General features: G+C 41.9%; 1 protein-coding gene across 1 annotated transcript in view; it reads left to right on the top strand.

The window, feature by feature from the left end:
* PDSS2 (decaprenyl diphosphate synthase subunit 2) overlaps window positions 1–9,617 on the top strand; it is a 263,281-nt gene extending 253,664 nt beyond the window's left edge. The window contains exons 9-10 of the mRNA XM_084774454.1: window positions 1,722–1,935; window positions 9,446–9,617. The gene's annotated coding sequence lies outside the window, so the exon portion shown is untranslated. The remainder of the gene's footprint in view (window positions 1–1,721; window positions 1,936–9,445) is intronic.
* Window positions 9,618–16,661: the final 7,044 nt, after the last annotated feature.

The raw sequence follows: 16,661 nt of genomic DNA, 5'->3' as shown, positions 1-16,661 counted from the left end.
TCTTGAAAAAAAAAAAAAGAGCCAGAGAGCTAAAAAAGCTCAAGATCCAAAAGCCAAAGATCTTGCTAATTTAATGCTCAAAAGCCCCTTCTTCTTGCCCACGTTGTCTTAAATACCCTTCAACTGAAGGTCTCTCTTACTCTAACCACCTGCCACATGAGTCTTGCTCTGCCTCTTGATCTGGGGTTAATTTTATTAAATCCTGTTTACAGAAAGCTATTGGATTAAAGGTGTGTGCTAGGTCTGGCTGAATCACACCATAATCACCTGTTTTCCATAAATATAAAATTCTTAGATTAAAGGTGTGTGTTAGAGCTCAAACACACCAAACAAGAGACATGGTTTTACAATGGGATCACATATCCTGTAACAAGAAAGAAACAAAGAAACAAAGAAACAAAGAGTCAGGCATGGTGGTACACACTTTAATCCTAGCATTCAGGAGGCAGAGGCAGGCGGATCACTGTGAGTTCAAGGCCAGCCTAGTCTACAAAAGTGCATCCAGGACAGCCAGTACTGTTACACAGAGAAACCCTGTCTCAAAAAACCAAAAAGATGAAGGAGAAGTAGGAGAAGGAAAGAAAGAAAGAAAGAAAGAAAGAAAGAAAAAGGAGAAGGAGAGAGAGTGGGGGAAGGGGGGAGAGAAAGGCAGTTTGAGTGTGGTTTATACTTATAATCCCAGCACCTAGGAGGCCAAGGCAAGATGGCTGCCACAAGTTCTAATCCAGCCTAGGCCACAGAGCACCCAGTGAGCCTGTCTCAAATAAAAGGTCTGGAGAGATGGCTCATCAATTAATTCCCAGCAGCTACATGGCAGCTCACAGCTGGCTGTAACTCCAGTTCCAGGGAATCCAACACCCTCTTCAAGGCTGGCCTGCACAGGTACCAAGCAAAGGCAAAACACATAAAATAAATAATAAGAGTGGGTAGAGGCAGAATGTGGTGGTGCGCACCTTTAATCCAAGCAGTTGGGGACAGAAGCAGCTGGTTCTGAGTGCAAGGCCAGCCTGGTCTTCAGAGCCTGTTACAGGGCTACGTAGTGCCACCCTGTCTCAAACAAAGACAAACAGCAGGGCAGATGTCTGGTTTATTTTCTTTTTTTTTTTCTTTTTCTTTTTTTTGTTGTTGTTTTGTTTTTTGTTTGTTAGTTTGTTTGTTTGTTTTCAGTTTTTTGAAAAAGAGTTTCTCTGTGTCACCATGGCTGTCTTGGACTCACTTTATAGACCAAGCTGGCCTCAAACTCACAGAGATCCACCTGCCTCTACCTATGAGTGCTGGGATTAAAGGCCTGTGCCACCACACCCAGCTGATGCCTGGTTTCATAGAGTCTCAGCAGTTGAAAGTACTTAGTGCTGTTGCAGGATATTTGATCCCATTGTGATCCCTGAGGTTTTGAACTGTAAAGCCCTCTTTCTTGTTTGGTGTGGTTCAGCCCTAACATACACCTTTAATCCAAGAGCTTTCTGTGCAGGATTTAATAAATTTAAACCTTGGTCAAGAGGCAGGGCAAGAAACCAGCTGACAGCAGTTAATATATAAATATGTAAGATAATGTAAATATTTAAAATATGTAAATAATAAGTAAATATGGAGGACTTTGGGTCCAAGGATATTTAAGACATTGTGGAAAAGAAGGAGGGAGCTCTTTAGCTTCTTTGGCTTTTTCCTCCTGGGCTGTTGGCTGAGCTAGCAAGCTTTTAATATTTGGCTTTTTCCTTCAGGACGTGAGCTGAATAGAAAGGTCAGCTTTCTCTGCCTCTCTGAGTTGCAAGTTTTCATCCCCCAGAATCTGACTCCTGAGTCTTCATTTGGTAAAATCAAACAAATTGGGATTTCCTTTTTAAAAATAACATTTTGGCATTCCAACTTGTGGCAAGACCCCTCAGTCAAAGAGATCACTTCATCTTTGGACAAACCAAGAAGCCATGAGATCTGGTAAGTCACCTGGGAAGTCCGCAAGGAGACAGTTAAGGATGGGAAATACCATAATGGAAGGATGGAGGAGCCATCTCTCCAGTCCTTTATACTTTATTCCTAATACCCATAATGGATTTCTGTACTCACTCAAAGAAAAAGTGGATTGATAAGATACAAGCCTTAGAAGAAAAATTAGAGAGATTTATAAATGAGAATAAAGAAAATACTCAGACATAGACAGAGGAATTTAGACAAGAGCCTACCATGCCACCACATAATGAAACTGAAAGGGGAGCCCCAATGTTGTTAGAAAAACAACCTTAGTTTTTCCTGTTACTATACAAGACATATCAGGCACCCTCCAAGGTTGTAATGAAATTAAATGTAATCCTATAGACATATTAGATTCAAAGAGATTTAAGGAAGGAATTGTTCCCTGGTGTATGCATTTATCCTATGTGAAGAAGATTCTAAATTCATGGTTGGCTCAGAAGAGGATCATCCACAAGATTGGACAGATTTGGCAGCAGCAATATTGAAAGCTGGCCCTTGGTTACAGTGGCAACATGGTGGAAAGAGGAAGCTATGGCCATAGAGGAATGAAACCACGCAAGAGGTATTGATATTTCCCAGGATCCGTTGCTAGGTGAAGGTCAATACACTGATTTACAAAGGTAGCTTGAATTTGATGATCATACTTTGGCACTATCAGCTTTAAATGCTTGGAACAAGATTGAATAATCAGGGAACCATAGGAAGCCTTCACTAATTGATCTTCACAAAGACTGATTTCAGCTGTAAATAGAGTGATATCAGATTCAGAAGTCAGAAAAATACTGATTAAATCTTTAGCTTTTAAAAATGCTAATTCAAAGCCAGGTGTGGTGGTGCATGCCTTTAATCCCAGCACTCGAGAGGCAGAGGCAGGCGGATCTCTGTGAGTTCAAGGCCATCCTGGTCTACAAAGTGAGACCAGGATAGCCAAGACTACACAGAGAACCCTGTCTCGAAAGACAAAAACAAAAAACAAAAACAAAACAACAACAAAAACACACACACACTAAAAATGCTAATTCAGAGTACAAAAGGGATTAGACCTTTAAAGGGAAGATCAGCCTCCATAGACATAGAGCAATGGATTAGAGGTAGGGCTGATATTGGATCCCATGTTTATGATGCTAATCTGAGAGAAGAAGTAATTTCTAGCCAGGCGTGGTGGCGCACGCCTTTAATCCCAGCACTCAGGAGGCAGAGGCAGGCAGATCTCTGTAAATTCAAGGCCAACCTGGTCTACAAAGTGAGTCCAAGACATCCAAGGATACACAGAAAAACCCTGTCTTGGAAAAACAAAAACAAAAACAAACAAAAGATTTCTGAATTGATTCTGAAAGGAAAAATGAAACGTCATCAATTAGCAGGATAGACCCAACAGAAATAGTAGTACCCTTTACTAATGTTGAAATTGCCTCAATATGGGCAAAAATATGAACATTGGCAAAGAGCTTGTAGTGATTTTTTTGGGCGAGATTAAGAACAAATATCCCAAAAGCAAGAGACTTCAACTTATAGAAAGAGCTAATTGGATTCTCCCTTGTATAGTAAAAGGGACACCAATTTTTGGAGACCTACATTTTTTTTTATGTATACAATACTCTGCCTGAATTATACCTGTAGGCCAGAAGAGGGCATCAGATCACATTATAGGTGGCTGTGAGTCACCATGTGGTTGCTGGGAATTGAACTCAGAATCTTTGGAAGAACAGTCAGTGCTCTTAACCTCTGAGCCATCTCTCCAGCCCGTTCTATACTAATGCAAATAAAAACAGGAAAGGCAGGTTATAAGTCAGGGAAAAAAAAATAAGTAAAGTGGCTCAGAGTCCTTATGATCAAGTTAAAAAGTCAGAATTGTATGCCATTCTTACGGCATTATGTTATTTTCATGAATCTCTTAACATAGTTACTGACTGGAAATATGCAGAAAGAATCATTTTATATATTGAAACTGCTGAACTTATTCCAGAGGATTGGAAATTAGCTTTGCTATTTATTCTACTACAACAAGTACTTATAAATAGAAATCATCTGTCAGGCGGTGGTGGCGCACACCTTTAATCCCAGCACTTGGGAGGCAGAGGCAAGCGATCTCCATGAGTTTGAGGCCAGCCTGGTCTACAAAGAGAGGATAATCAGGACTAAACAGAGAAACCTTGTCTCGGAAAAAAAAAATTAACAATCATCCAGTGTATAAAATACTTACCAGATTCTATGCGGGTCTACCTAGCACAAAGTAATGATGAAATTGATCAGCTTTTAATAAGAAATGTGCTAGAAACCTCAGAATTTCATAAGAAACACCATGGTAACAGCAAAGGTATTTATTTATTTATTTATTTATTTATTTATTTATTTATTTATTTATGGTCCTGGTTTTTTTTGAGACAGGGTTTCTCTGTGTAGCTCTGGCTGTCCTGGAACTCAATCTATAGACCAGGATGGCCTCCAACTCACAGAGATCTGCCTGCCTCTGCCTCCCAAGCCTGGGATTACAGGTGTGTGCCATCACAGCTGGCAACAGCAAAGGTTTAAAGAAAGTTTTTTTTTCTATCACTTGGCAACAAGCTAAGGAAATTATAAGGTGATGTCCTGCTTGTTCTTTGTATAACCAAACTCCGTTACCTGCAAGAAGTAACCCAAAAGGTACTCATGCATGCTTGTTAAAAGAAAATCCCAAATCTCTGTCTCATATCAAAAGAGTCACCTGATATGGCACAGAGGAAAATAAAAAATAAGGGACTATTCTATTGCCACTGATGTAATAATCTTTTGGTTTTCGTTTGACTTTTTAGCTTTTTTAAGGTATAAATATTATGTCAAAATCCATAAGACCATTACACACGTGTAAACTTTCTGTTGTGATGCTAGTAGTCATGCAGAATATTAACTAGTTCTAGAAGTATGCTTCATTCTAGCTTCCTGTACACATTTTCATGTTTGAGTCTGAAGCAAGTAACTAGGAACAAAGTTTGTGTACCTCAGATGTACTTAATAGATTATGATCCGCAAACCTTCCTGAGATCTGGTTAATATAGAATTTTAAATATTTAGATTTTTCTACCACTCCTAACATAATCTTTTAGGTTTTCAAGAAGATGACGAGACCCCCAAAGGACAAATGCCCCTGGACTGTGTGACATCAGCCACTGGGAAGAACTGCTCCATGCTCCTTCTGCTGCCATGTTCTGCTCAGACAGTGCTTTGAGTTGACTGTTACTTTCTACCTAGTCAGGATGGCCATGAAACTGACAACAACCACCCAAAGATCAGCTTTGGACTAGACTGCTTCGAACATTTACATTGCTGAGTTCATATGAGACTAACACAAACACTTTACAGAATTTCTAACTCAAAACTACTTAATCCAAAGACTGCCAAATAAAACCAAGCTGGACATTGTGGAAAGCTTAGCAAAAATTTCTTCACTTTTGTAAATAGCTTTACCATATTAGAGTTAAAATATTTCCTTTTTATTTAGACAAAAAAGGGGTATATAACTGGGCGCAGTGGTACACACTTGTAATCCCAGCACTTGGGAGACAGAGGCAGATGTATCTCTGTGAGTTCAAGGCCAGCCTGATCTACAAAATGAGTCCAGGACAGTCAATACTACAAAGGGAAACTCTGTCTCAAAAAAAAAAAAAAAAGGAGGGGGCAGGGAATAGAAATAATATAGGAATAATAGGAAAAAAGGGCAGATTATTGAATCTACTCATCTTTGTATGTTGAAACAAGATTAAGGTTATAATTGGTTACATTAGTATAGATTTTTTGTATATTGATTCAAAATTAAGGTTATATTTTAGTTACAGCATACTATGTATCAACTCTTTTTAAGGTATTGTATCTATGTAATTCTTTAAAATGCAATGTGAAATTCTAGTTCTTTTGAAAGCTACTATCACAGATTGTTTAGGATAATTAAAAATGCAAACTAGTAGTAAATCAAACTTGTAGTTTTGTTAGGTACTAGTTCAATCACAAGTGTTTTCTAAGTTAATCAGACAGTATATAGCTAGAAACAAGTAATTCAAATATACTAGATATAGATTGGTCTTCAAAAACCTCAGAGATCTATAGATTATGGCGTTTAAAGATATTTTGCTAATTTAAGACTTTTTTTGACAATGAGACATGTTAGCTCCTGGCAGTACCCCATTTTGGGGTTTTTTGGTTTTTTGTTTGTTTGTTTGTTTGTTTTTTACAATTTATTTATTTTTACTTTATATGCATTGGTGATTTGCCTACATGTATGTCTGTGTGAGGGTGTCAGAACTTGGAGTTACAGACAATTGTGAGCTGCCATGTGGTTGCTGGGAAATGAACCCAGGTCCTTTGGAAGAGCAGTCAGTACTCTCAACTGCTGAGCCATCTCTCCAGCCCCAGTACCCCATTTTGACTTCGAAGAAGATGATGAACATCAAAACAAACAAACAAACAAACAAAACAAAACACCCCCCCCCAAAAAACCAAAACAATAAGACACCCTTAAGAGATAGCTTCATATGTGGCAAGCTAGCCACTGGGAAAGAAAATGTCCTTGCTTCAACTGCAGACAGAACACTGGACAAATTGGGTGCAGGAAAGCTGATTGCTGAGCTTTGCAAGGATAAGGTAGGTAAATCCTTCATAATGCCTGCTTCACAGAAAATTCTGCCAGATATTCTGAACCAGAAGGCTAAATATGGTGCTCGAACATTATAGAGAAATCTTGGGTGACTGTCCAGGTAGCCAGCAGACTCTGGATTTGGAATCTGCATGCTCAGCACTTCCTGTTTATTCAGATAATATTTATCCTTCTCAGGTCTCTGATGGGCTTGAAGACTAAATAGTTACAGTCTTAAAATTAAGCTTGTGTTGTTTAGGATTTAAGAAGACGTTTTAGGCCTAAAAAGATGTTTTTTTGATTGGTAATGAAAATTATGATGCAAAGTGATTTAGGCACAGAACTTTGAACTCACCAACATAGGATAGATAGTAGAGTATCTTCTCCAAGGTTGCCAAATACTAATGGACTGGGCATTAGGAATTTTTTTTTAACCAGATAGTATACAGTTTATTGATGTTAGAGAAAAGTCTTTTATTTAAACAAAAAGAGGGAACTATTGCAGGATATTTGATCCCATTGTGAATCCTGAGATTATGAACTGTAAAAACCTGTTTCTTGTTTGGTGTGGTTCAGCTCTAACACACTCCTTTAATCCAAGATCTTTCTTTTGATTGTAAACAGATGATTATAATGTGGTTTAGCTAGCCCTAACACACACCTTTAATCCAAAAGCTTTATGTAAGCAAGATTAAATAAAGTTAATCCTAGGTCAAGAGCCAGAGCCAGTAAACAGCTGACAGGAATTAAACAGAAAGGAGAGACTTCTGAGTTGAAGGGTATTAAGCCAGTGTGGAGGGGAAGAAAGGGCTTCCTGCCTTTGGATTTTTCCTCTGGGATGTGAGTTGAATAGAAAGATCAGCGGGGAGATTTCTCTGCTTCTCTGAGTTGCAAATTTTCACCTCAGAATCTGGCTCCTGAGTCTTCATTGGTAAAACAGAACAAATTTGAATTTCCTTTAAAAAAAATAATAACATACTGCTTTTCTAGAGGATCCAGGGTAAGTTCCAGCTCTTATATTTTACATATTATTATTATGTATGGGAGCATGTGCCATTCCACACATGTGGAGGTCAAAGGAAAGCTCTATGACATCTGTATTTCTCCTTTCACCTTTATGTGGAATAAGGAGATTAGGTTTAGCCGGTTTTGTGGTCAGCCCTTCTACCTGCTGAACCATCTCACTAGTTTAGGATTGTTAGGACTTTTATCCCAGGACTGGAGAGATGGCTCAAGAACACTGTCCCTTCCTCCAGAGGACTCAGGTTCAATTCCAAGCACACACATGGCAGCTCATACCATCTGTAACTGCAGTTCCAGGAGAGCCCCACCTCTTCTGGTCTCTGTGAGCACCAGGCACCCAAGTGGTGGAAAGACATGCCTGCATGCAGAATACCCAGACACATAAAATACAAAATAAATAAACAGACACGTACAGGCTTTTGTGCCTTCTTCGTGTTCACGTAGATATAAGATGAGGAGATGGAGGAGGGCAGATGGCTAGAACTGTCACACATGTTCCACCCCCCCACCCCCCATTTTTTTTTCCTGACACATCCAGCATCTATATTTTCTTCGTATGTCCTACCCATCAGTGACTGATGATCTGAGCCTGGCATGCCACATCACTTTCATTTGTATCTCACTGTTGCTAAGTTGTCACCATGGTATCAAGACACTCAGGCAAATGTAGATGCCAAAAGACAGATGTGGAGGAAGAAAGATGTGGTCACTTTGCCTCTCTGTCATTAGGATGAGGAGGCGAGCATTAAATCTGTGTCATACTTGCTGCTCGGCCATAACAACCCAAGGTTGGACTGAAAACCATGTCACCGCCTCCCATAGACGTGTGGTGTCTGCAAATCCAATCATGTCATTTACAGAATCATAGCTAGTCCTGCTACCCACATTTTATCGTAATAGAAACAGCCTGCACAGCAATATAAAACATCAGCAAAAACATGGCCTTATTAACTATAATTTTATTCTCTACAGTTAAAATGCATGTCATATTTTTGTTCTGCTTCAGTAATTAAAAGTTCTTCAAAATTTTTTTGTTTTCAAGTCAAAATAGATTTCAGTAAAATGACCTAATATGAGCTTTACCTCATTTTTTTTTTCAACCTTTGGTTTTTTTCCTCCTCCTTCCTTTATTTATCTTAGTCCTGTGATTTTTTTTTTAAAAAATTATTACACCTCAATTTTGTGTGTGTGTGTGTGTGTGTGTGTGTGTATGTGTTCATTGTATGGCTATGTGAGTGTCACAGTGCAGGTGTGCGGAGCTCAAAGGACAACTTTAGGAAGTCAGTTCTCTCCTTCTACCATGTGAGTACCAGGATTTAAAGTCAGGTTGTCTGAGCCATCTTGCTAGCTTCAGTCCTGTAACTTTCTCTGCCTTTCACAGGATTATTTAATCCAAGATGTCTTAGTTACTTCTCTATTGCCTAGATAAGACACTATGACAAAAGCAACTTATTTTAAAAAAATTTTTTTTATTGCGTTCATGGGTCCAGAGGGTTAGAGTTCATGATCACTGTGGCAGGGAGCATGGATGGCATCAAGCAGGCAGGCATAATGACAGCGCAGTTGCTAAGGATTATACCTCGTCCACAGGTGAGAGATAGAGAGAGCTAAGTGGAAAAAGCATTAAACCTCAAAGCCCATCCCCAGAGACACACCTTAAACAAGGCCACACCTCCTAATCCTTTCTGTGCTGGATCGAATAGGTTTGGCCCCTATAGATTCATTTGAATGCTTGGCCACTAGGGAATGGCACTATTAGGAGGTGTGGCCTTATTTGAGGAGGTGTGGCCTCATTGGAGGAAGTGCATCACTGTGTAGGCAGGTTTTATGGTCTCCTCTCTTCAGACTCTGCCCAGTATGGAAACAGAGCCTATTCTTGGCTGCCTGCTGAAGACAGATCTCTTCAGCTGCCTGTGGATCAAGTTGTAGGACTCTCGGCTCCTCCAGCACCATGTCTGCCGGCCTGCTGCCATGCTTCCTGCCGTGATGATAATGGACTAAACCTCTTAAACTGTAAGCCAGCCCAAATTAGATGTTTTTCTTTATAAGAGTTGCCTTGATCATGGTGTCTCTTCACAGCAATAAAACGTAAGACACTTTCCAAACAGTTCTACCAAATGAGGACCAAGATTTCAACTATATGAGCCTGGGGATGGGGTGGGGGGCTGCATTCCCATTCAAAACACCACAAAGGCCAACAGCTATGTTTTCTTAAAAGTGCACATCAGTATTATCAAAATATGTATATTGGTTGGAGATGCCACTGTTAAGCCATAAATGTCTGTTTTGAGAATACTTCACCACTATTCCTCATATATGGCTTCTTGGGCAAGGCTGTGATGGGAAATACGCCACATCTCCCTTTGGCTAGTTATAATGAGAGCTTCCCAACTGAAACAAGGTGTGTAAACACTCTTTTCATTCATAGCATGTGCCCATCAAAAAGCTCTTTCTGTCTGCAGGATGTCAGTTGTACTATTTATAACCTAGTTAACAATGCCAGCTAGAGGCAGTAAAAGGTGTGTGCTTCTAATGCAAATTCAGCATTAGTTCCTACAATTACCTGTAATTGCTCACTCTATTATACTGAACATCAGCGTTACAAAACCGAATACAGGAAGGAGAAAATAATATTAAAATTATGTTTTTGTATTCCCTGAGGATTCTTTTATTGAACTAATTAAAATAGTACAAAATGAAAGCAGACCTAAACTATAATGGGCATTTTCATACAATGCTACTTTTTAATAACTTTATTTGTTTTGCTTTTATGTGTTTGAGTGTTTCACCTAAATGTATGTGCACAACGTGTGTGCAGTGCCTGCAGTGGCCAAAAGAGGGCGTCAGAACTCCTGGAACTGCAGAAACACAGTTTTGAGGTGCCATGTGGATTCTGAGAGGCAAACTCAGGTCTTCTGCAAGAAAAGTGAGTGTTCTTGCCGGGCATGGTGGCACACACCTTTAATCCTAGCACTCAGGAGGCAGAGGCAGTCAGATAGCTGTGAGTTCTAGGCCAGCCTGGTCTACAAAGTGAGTCTAGCACAGCCAAGGCTACACAGAGAAACCCTGTCTTGAAAAACCAAAAAAAAAAAAAAAGAAAGAAAGAAAGAAAGAAAAGAAAAGTGAGTGTTCTGTGTTCTTAATTACTGAACCATTTCTCCAGCAACTTTGGTGATGAGTTACAGTCAGCCATCAAGAAGAGGACAGTATGACCAAAAAAAGCCCTGGTGTTTTCTCAAACCTTTGTAGCGTCTTTGCTTTACCAGGTTAGGATTCCCCTGTTGAAGCTCTCAGAGAGAAGAAACCAGGCTGAGTTCATGCCTCTTTTTCACTAACATTCATTAAGCAAGTGTTACTCATTGAGGCACATGCCTATACAAAGGTGAACCATAGGATGACAATATTCTACCTTCTCTCCTACAGTGTGGGCCTCTTGAGTTATCACTGAAAGCAACAGACTCTAACACAGAATGGGTTCAAAGCTTAGCTTCCCCATTTAACATGATATTAAACAACATGAGGAGTTTATTTTCATTTTCACTTTTGGGGGTCCAATCATAAGTTTTGCATATACTAGGCAAGTGTTCTACCACTGAACTGCAACCCATCTGTGACCAGTCTGTATGACAGGAACAAATATATTTTAAAGAGACACTAGAGGCTAAAGAGATAGTCTCCTTGGCTGTCAGACAGGAAACCCCTCCAGGGAGAGGTGTCTTAGTCACTGTTCTCTTGATGTGAAAAGACACCGTGACCAAGGCAACTCTTTTTTGTTTGTTTGTTTGTTTGCTTTATTTTGTTTTTCGAGACAGGGTTTCTCTGTGTAGCCTTGGCTGTCCTGGACTCGCTTTGTAGACCAGGCTGGCCTCGAACTCACAGCGATCCGCCTGCCTCTGCCTCCTGAGTGCTGGGACCACCACACCTGGCATCCAAGGCAACTCTTATCAAAGAAAGCTTTTAATTGGGGCTGGCTTACAGCTTCAGACCTTTAGTCCATTGTCACTGTGGCAGGAATCATAGTGACACACGAACACTGGATGAGATTTTTACACCAGGAGGGAGAGACACTGGGCCTGGCACAAGCATTTGAAACCCAAAAGCCCACCCTCAGTGACACACTTCCTGTAACATGGCTAAACCCTCCCCAACAAGGACTAATGCCACATTCCCTCAGGGTTCAAATATATGAGCTTATGGTGGCTGTTCTTAGTGAAGCCACCACCAAAAGGAAATGACCTTGCATCAGAGATTTGGAGCTGAGACTACAGGGGTTGGGGACCAGAACTTACCTGTTTATTACGTATCCCTCTTGTTTTCTGCTCGACACTACTCTCAGGACTTAGGGGGAGCCCCTGAATCTCTCCATCTTTCTTCCCAGTGTGGCCATGTTGAATAAATCTCTTTTTCTGCTTGGCACTGTTAACTTGGCTCCTTTAATTGGTTTTGAGGATGGGTGGCCAAACGTGGCTTGTGGGGGCACAGTCTATGACCCCTATACATGCAGTAGCATTTTTCTCTTGCTTTGTCGTAGACTGAGAGAGAGGTGCACAGTGAGACCCTACCTCAAAATCCTGAAATCCTCCTGAAAGGAGGAAAGATATGGGGACTGCTGTGTGCTGACCAGTGAGTAACTAGTGACTAAGTAGCTGCTTCTCAGTAATACAAAGGCTCAAGGTCAATAAACACTGTTAAAAGAAATGGATTTTCCCATTTTCTTCTGAACAGTCACTCACTAAATAATTCAGTGTGGCCTCAAACTCCGCCATTTTGTCTCAGCCTCCTGGGTAGCTGTATACAACACCACACTTGGCTCCCAGGAAACAGACTTTATAACAGCGTCAGGGAGCGATGACTCAGAAGCCTCAATGAGAAGAGCCTAAGTACAGAGAGGCCTGAGATGACCAGCAGGAGAGAGGGTTTAGATGGCTAGCGCAGCATGAGGACCTGAGTTTGAATCCCCAGTACCTACTTAAAAACCCCAGCTTGGTCATACCTGCCTGTGGCCCCAGGCCTAGGGTTAGGGTTGGGTAGACAGAGAGAAGATGACTGCTGGGGCGGGGCACATCACTAGCCTACCTCCAGGTTCCGGAAAGAACCAGCTGAGGGCAGAGAGCGAGCGATAAAGCAGGACACCTGACATTCCCCCTTGGCCCATATGCAACACATACATACACATACACACCCATACATGCAACACACATACACATACATACACACCCATGCGTGCAACACCCACATAAACATACATACATACCCATGCATGCAACACACACATAAACACACATACACACCCATGCATGCAACACACACACACATTGTCTAAAGTCCTCTTTTAGGGCTAAGACTGGGATCTGGCTCACTTGGTAGATCGCTTGTCTAGAATCCGGAGCCTTGTCTTCCATCCCTAGAACCACAGGACACCCAGCAAGGTGGTACAAGCCTGTAACCTGAGTCTTCAAGAAGAGGCTAGAAGAGACTAGAAGTTCAAGGCCATCTCCCACATCTTTCTCACTGATCCATTGCTGTGTGGAGACTCTGTGAGCAAAGCAACTTAGAAGAGAAGCCATTTAGTGATGGGCTTGCTTGTGGTTGCAGAGTCCGTGACCAGCGTGACAGCAGGCAGGGAGGCAGGGTGCTGGAGCAGTAGCCAAGAGCTTACATCTCACCCACAAGCAAGATGGACAGGAACAGACTGAGCCCGGTGTGAGCTCTTGAAACCTCAAAGCCCACTCCCAGGGGCACACTTCCTCCAACCAGGCCACACCTCCCAATCCTTTCCAAACAGTTCCACCAACTGATGACCAAGCGTTCAAAAATATAGTGGTCAGCTGGGCATGGTGGTGCATCCCTTAGTCCCAGCACTTGGCAGGCAGATTGCTGTGAATTCGAGGCCAGCCTAGTCTACAAAGTGAGTGCAGGTCAGCCAAGGCTACACAGAGAGACCCTGTCTCGAAAAACCAAAAACCAAACCAACCAAACAAACAACAACAACAACAAAAACCCAATAATATAGTGGTCTATGGGGGCCATTCCCATCCAAACCACCACAGCCTGCTACATAGGAAGCTGGAAGCTGGTCTGGGTTACATTGGATACCTTCCAAATTAAAAAAATAAATTGTCTTTCCCTTTTTTCTTTTTCTTTCCAGTCATAATGGATTACATTTGTTGTTGTTGTTGTTGGGGGTGGGGGTGCAGTAGGGGGTGGTTTCGAGAGAGGGTTTCTCTGTGTAATAGCTTTTGCTGTCCTGGACTCACTTTGTAGACCAGGGTAACCTCAAACTGACAGAGATCCACCTGCCTCTGCCTCCCAAGTACTGAGATTAAAAGTTGTGGGCCACCAAGCCCAGCTAATGGCTTACATCTTTAATGTCAGCAGAGGCAGGTAAATTTCTCTAAGTTTGAGGCCAACCTGGTCTACAGAACAAGTTACAAGCCAGCCAGGCCTACCCAGTTGAGACTATCTCAAAAATAAATAAATAAACAACAAGCAAACAAAGATGGGAGAAAAACCATAAAGGACAAAGAAGGGCACCGTATCCTAGTTTTGTTTGTTTTGAGACATGGTCTCAATGTGTAGACCTGGCTTGCCCGGAACTTGCTTTGTAGACCAGTCTAGCCTCAGACTCATAGAGATCCACCTGCCTCTAGGGTTAAATGCACATGACACCATGTAGGGTGCCATCCTATGCTGTTCTTATTCCAGAGGACAAAGAAAGATGATGTAATAATCAAAATACTATGTGCTTCTAACCATACAGCCTCAGAATCACAACCCCACGTCCTCACCCTCCTCATCCCCTGACAAACTATAGGAAGAAACAGATACTAATGTGTACCCTTCAGAAGTTGATCGATCAAATGTGGTTGCTCATACCTGCAACCACAATACTGGGGAGGCTGAGGCAGGAGGATCATGGGTTCAAGGCTAGCTGGAGCTATACTAGAAGAACCTTAAATTTAAACAAAAAAAAATTTTTTTTGAGACAGCATTTCTCTGTGTAGCCTTGGCTGTCCTGGACTCACTTTGTAGAGCAGGCTGGCCTCAAACTTACAGCAATCCACCTGCCTCTGCATCACGAGTGCTGGGACTAAAGGTGTATGCCACCACACCCGGCTCTTAAATTTAAAAAAAAAAAAAAAGTAAAACAAAGTCAGCTTGGCAGCATAAGCCTTTAATATAATCTCTTGAGAGGAGTGGGGGGTGGAGAGATGGCTCAGAGGTTAAAAGCATTGGCTGCTCTTCCAAAGGTCCTGAGTTCAATTCCCAGAAACCACCTGGTGGTTCACAACCATCTAAAATGAGATCTGGTGCCCTCTTCTGGCCTGCAGGCAGAGCACTTACACATCATAAGAAAAATAAATCTACCAGGCAAGGTGGCACACACCTTTAATCCCAGCACTCGGGAGGCAGTGGATCGCTGTGAGTTCGAGGCCAGCCTGGTCTACAAAGCAAGTCCAGGACAACCAAGGCTACACAGAAAGACCCTGTCTCGAAAAACCAAAAAAGAAAAGAAAAAGAAACCTTTTTTAAAAATATAATCTCTTGAGATGCAGAGACAGGTGGACTTCTCCACATTTACAGCCAGCCTGATATTGAGACCCTGTCCAAGGAAGGATGGAAGGAAAAGAAACTGAAAACAAGAGCTATCTCTAAAGCGCTTGCTGTGTAGGCATGAGGAGCAGAATTTCAGTCTGCAGAACCAATGTAAATAGATGACAGATAGATAGATAAATAGATAGATAGATAGATAGATAGATAGATAGATAGATGGATGGATGGATGATCATCAGTCCAGGGCTAGATGCAAAGTGTGCTATAATCCCAGAACTGAGAAAATCCAGACAGCAAAACCGCAGGGCCAGCCCAGCTTGTCCAGTGGTGGAGCTCGTGGTACAGTGAGAGTTTCTGCCTCAAGGACAGCGAAGGGAGGGCTAGCGGGGTGTCACAGGCAGCAAGTTTCTACCACAAATGTGTGTCCCCCAGACCCACGTAAAACCAAGAGAACCAAATTCATGAGGTTACCCATCACACACACACACCCCCCTCAAAACGAGGAAGTTGATATTTATAAAGTGCCCAGGTGAAAACTTTTTAAAACAAGGACTAAGCTCACGGGCTGAGCTGTGTGTTAGCATCCCTCCACACCGTAGGAACTGCGAACCAACAATAGTTACCTTACAGGTTGAACTGTGACGTCAGTGTTTAACTTACGAAAATGACTTTCACTTTATTCAGTCTATACCTTATACACTAAAAAAAAAAAAAAGGTGTAGATAAGATATTTATCATAAGCCCTAACCTCATCATCTCCTTTGTCATTTTGTCCCTTGACTGTAGTTATAAATTGATACAGTAAAGACCCGACTGCAGTTGGTTGAATGAAATGCAAAAAAACATGTGAAAGGTGAGGTTGCCGTGTTTGTGAACCTGACAACAGAGTGACTGATGTGGGTCTGTGCGGCTAGCTGGTGAGGATTCTGGGAGCCCAGCTGATACAGCTCAATTCCTGCTAGACTTGGCTACAATTTGATGCCACCTGGTGGTAGTAGTTGGTCCCACCTGAAACATCACAGTGGGTGCCTCTGAATCCCAGGTAGTTGGGCAAATTCAGAAGCTCAGCTGCTCTGTGGGGGGGAGGGGGAGGGCCTCTGACACCACTGGCTTTACGTCTCTGCTTGCAGGGCTAGTCCTTCTGAAAGTCCGAAATGATCTCTTGCCTGTCCTGGCTTCATTCCCTAAAGCCTACAAAGAGTTAATTTTGAAAGCTTTTGTCACATGAAAACTGGTGAGGCCATCATCCAAAAAGCTCTCCTGCCAAGACGGGTGTGCTCAGCCCTATATTTAGGTGCTAAGTGGTCTCACTCACCTCTCTCTATAGCTGATAGGAGCCAAACTGTCACTCCCAGTGACGAGAAGGCAGAGCTGGAACAGCTGGTCCACACACTGTAGCCTAGACTGGAGACCCCATAGTAACTACAGTCATTTATTTACCTGCCTGTTGCCAAGTGCACTTTGTACATTTTGCACAAGGATAGTGTTAATGTACTGAAAATCAGAA

Source organism: Acomys minous, assembly GCF_964271855.1.
Source record: "Acomys minous genome assembly, chromosome: 3".
Lineage (NCBI taxonomy): Eukaryota > Metazoa > Chordata > Mammalia > Rodentia > Muridae > Acomys > Acomys minous.
Note: the sequence above shows the minus strand (reverse complement) of the source record. Positions and strands in the feature narration are given on the sequence as shown.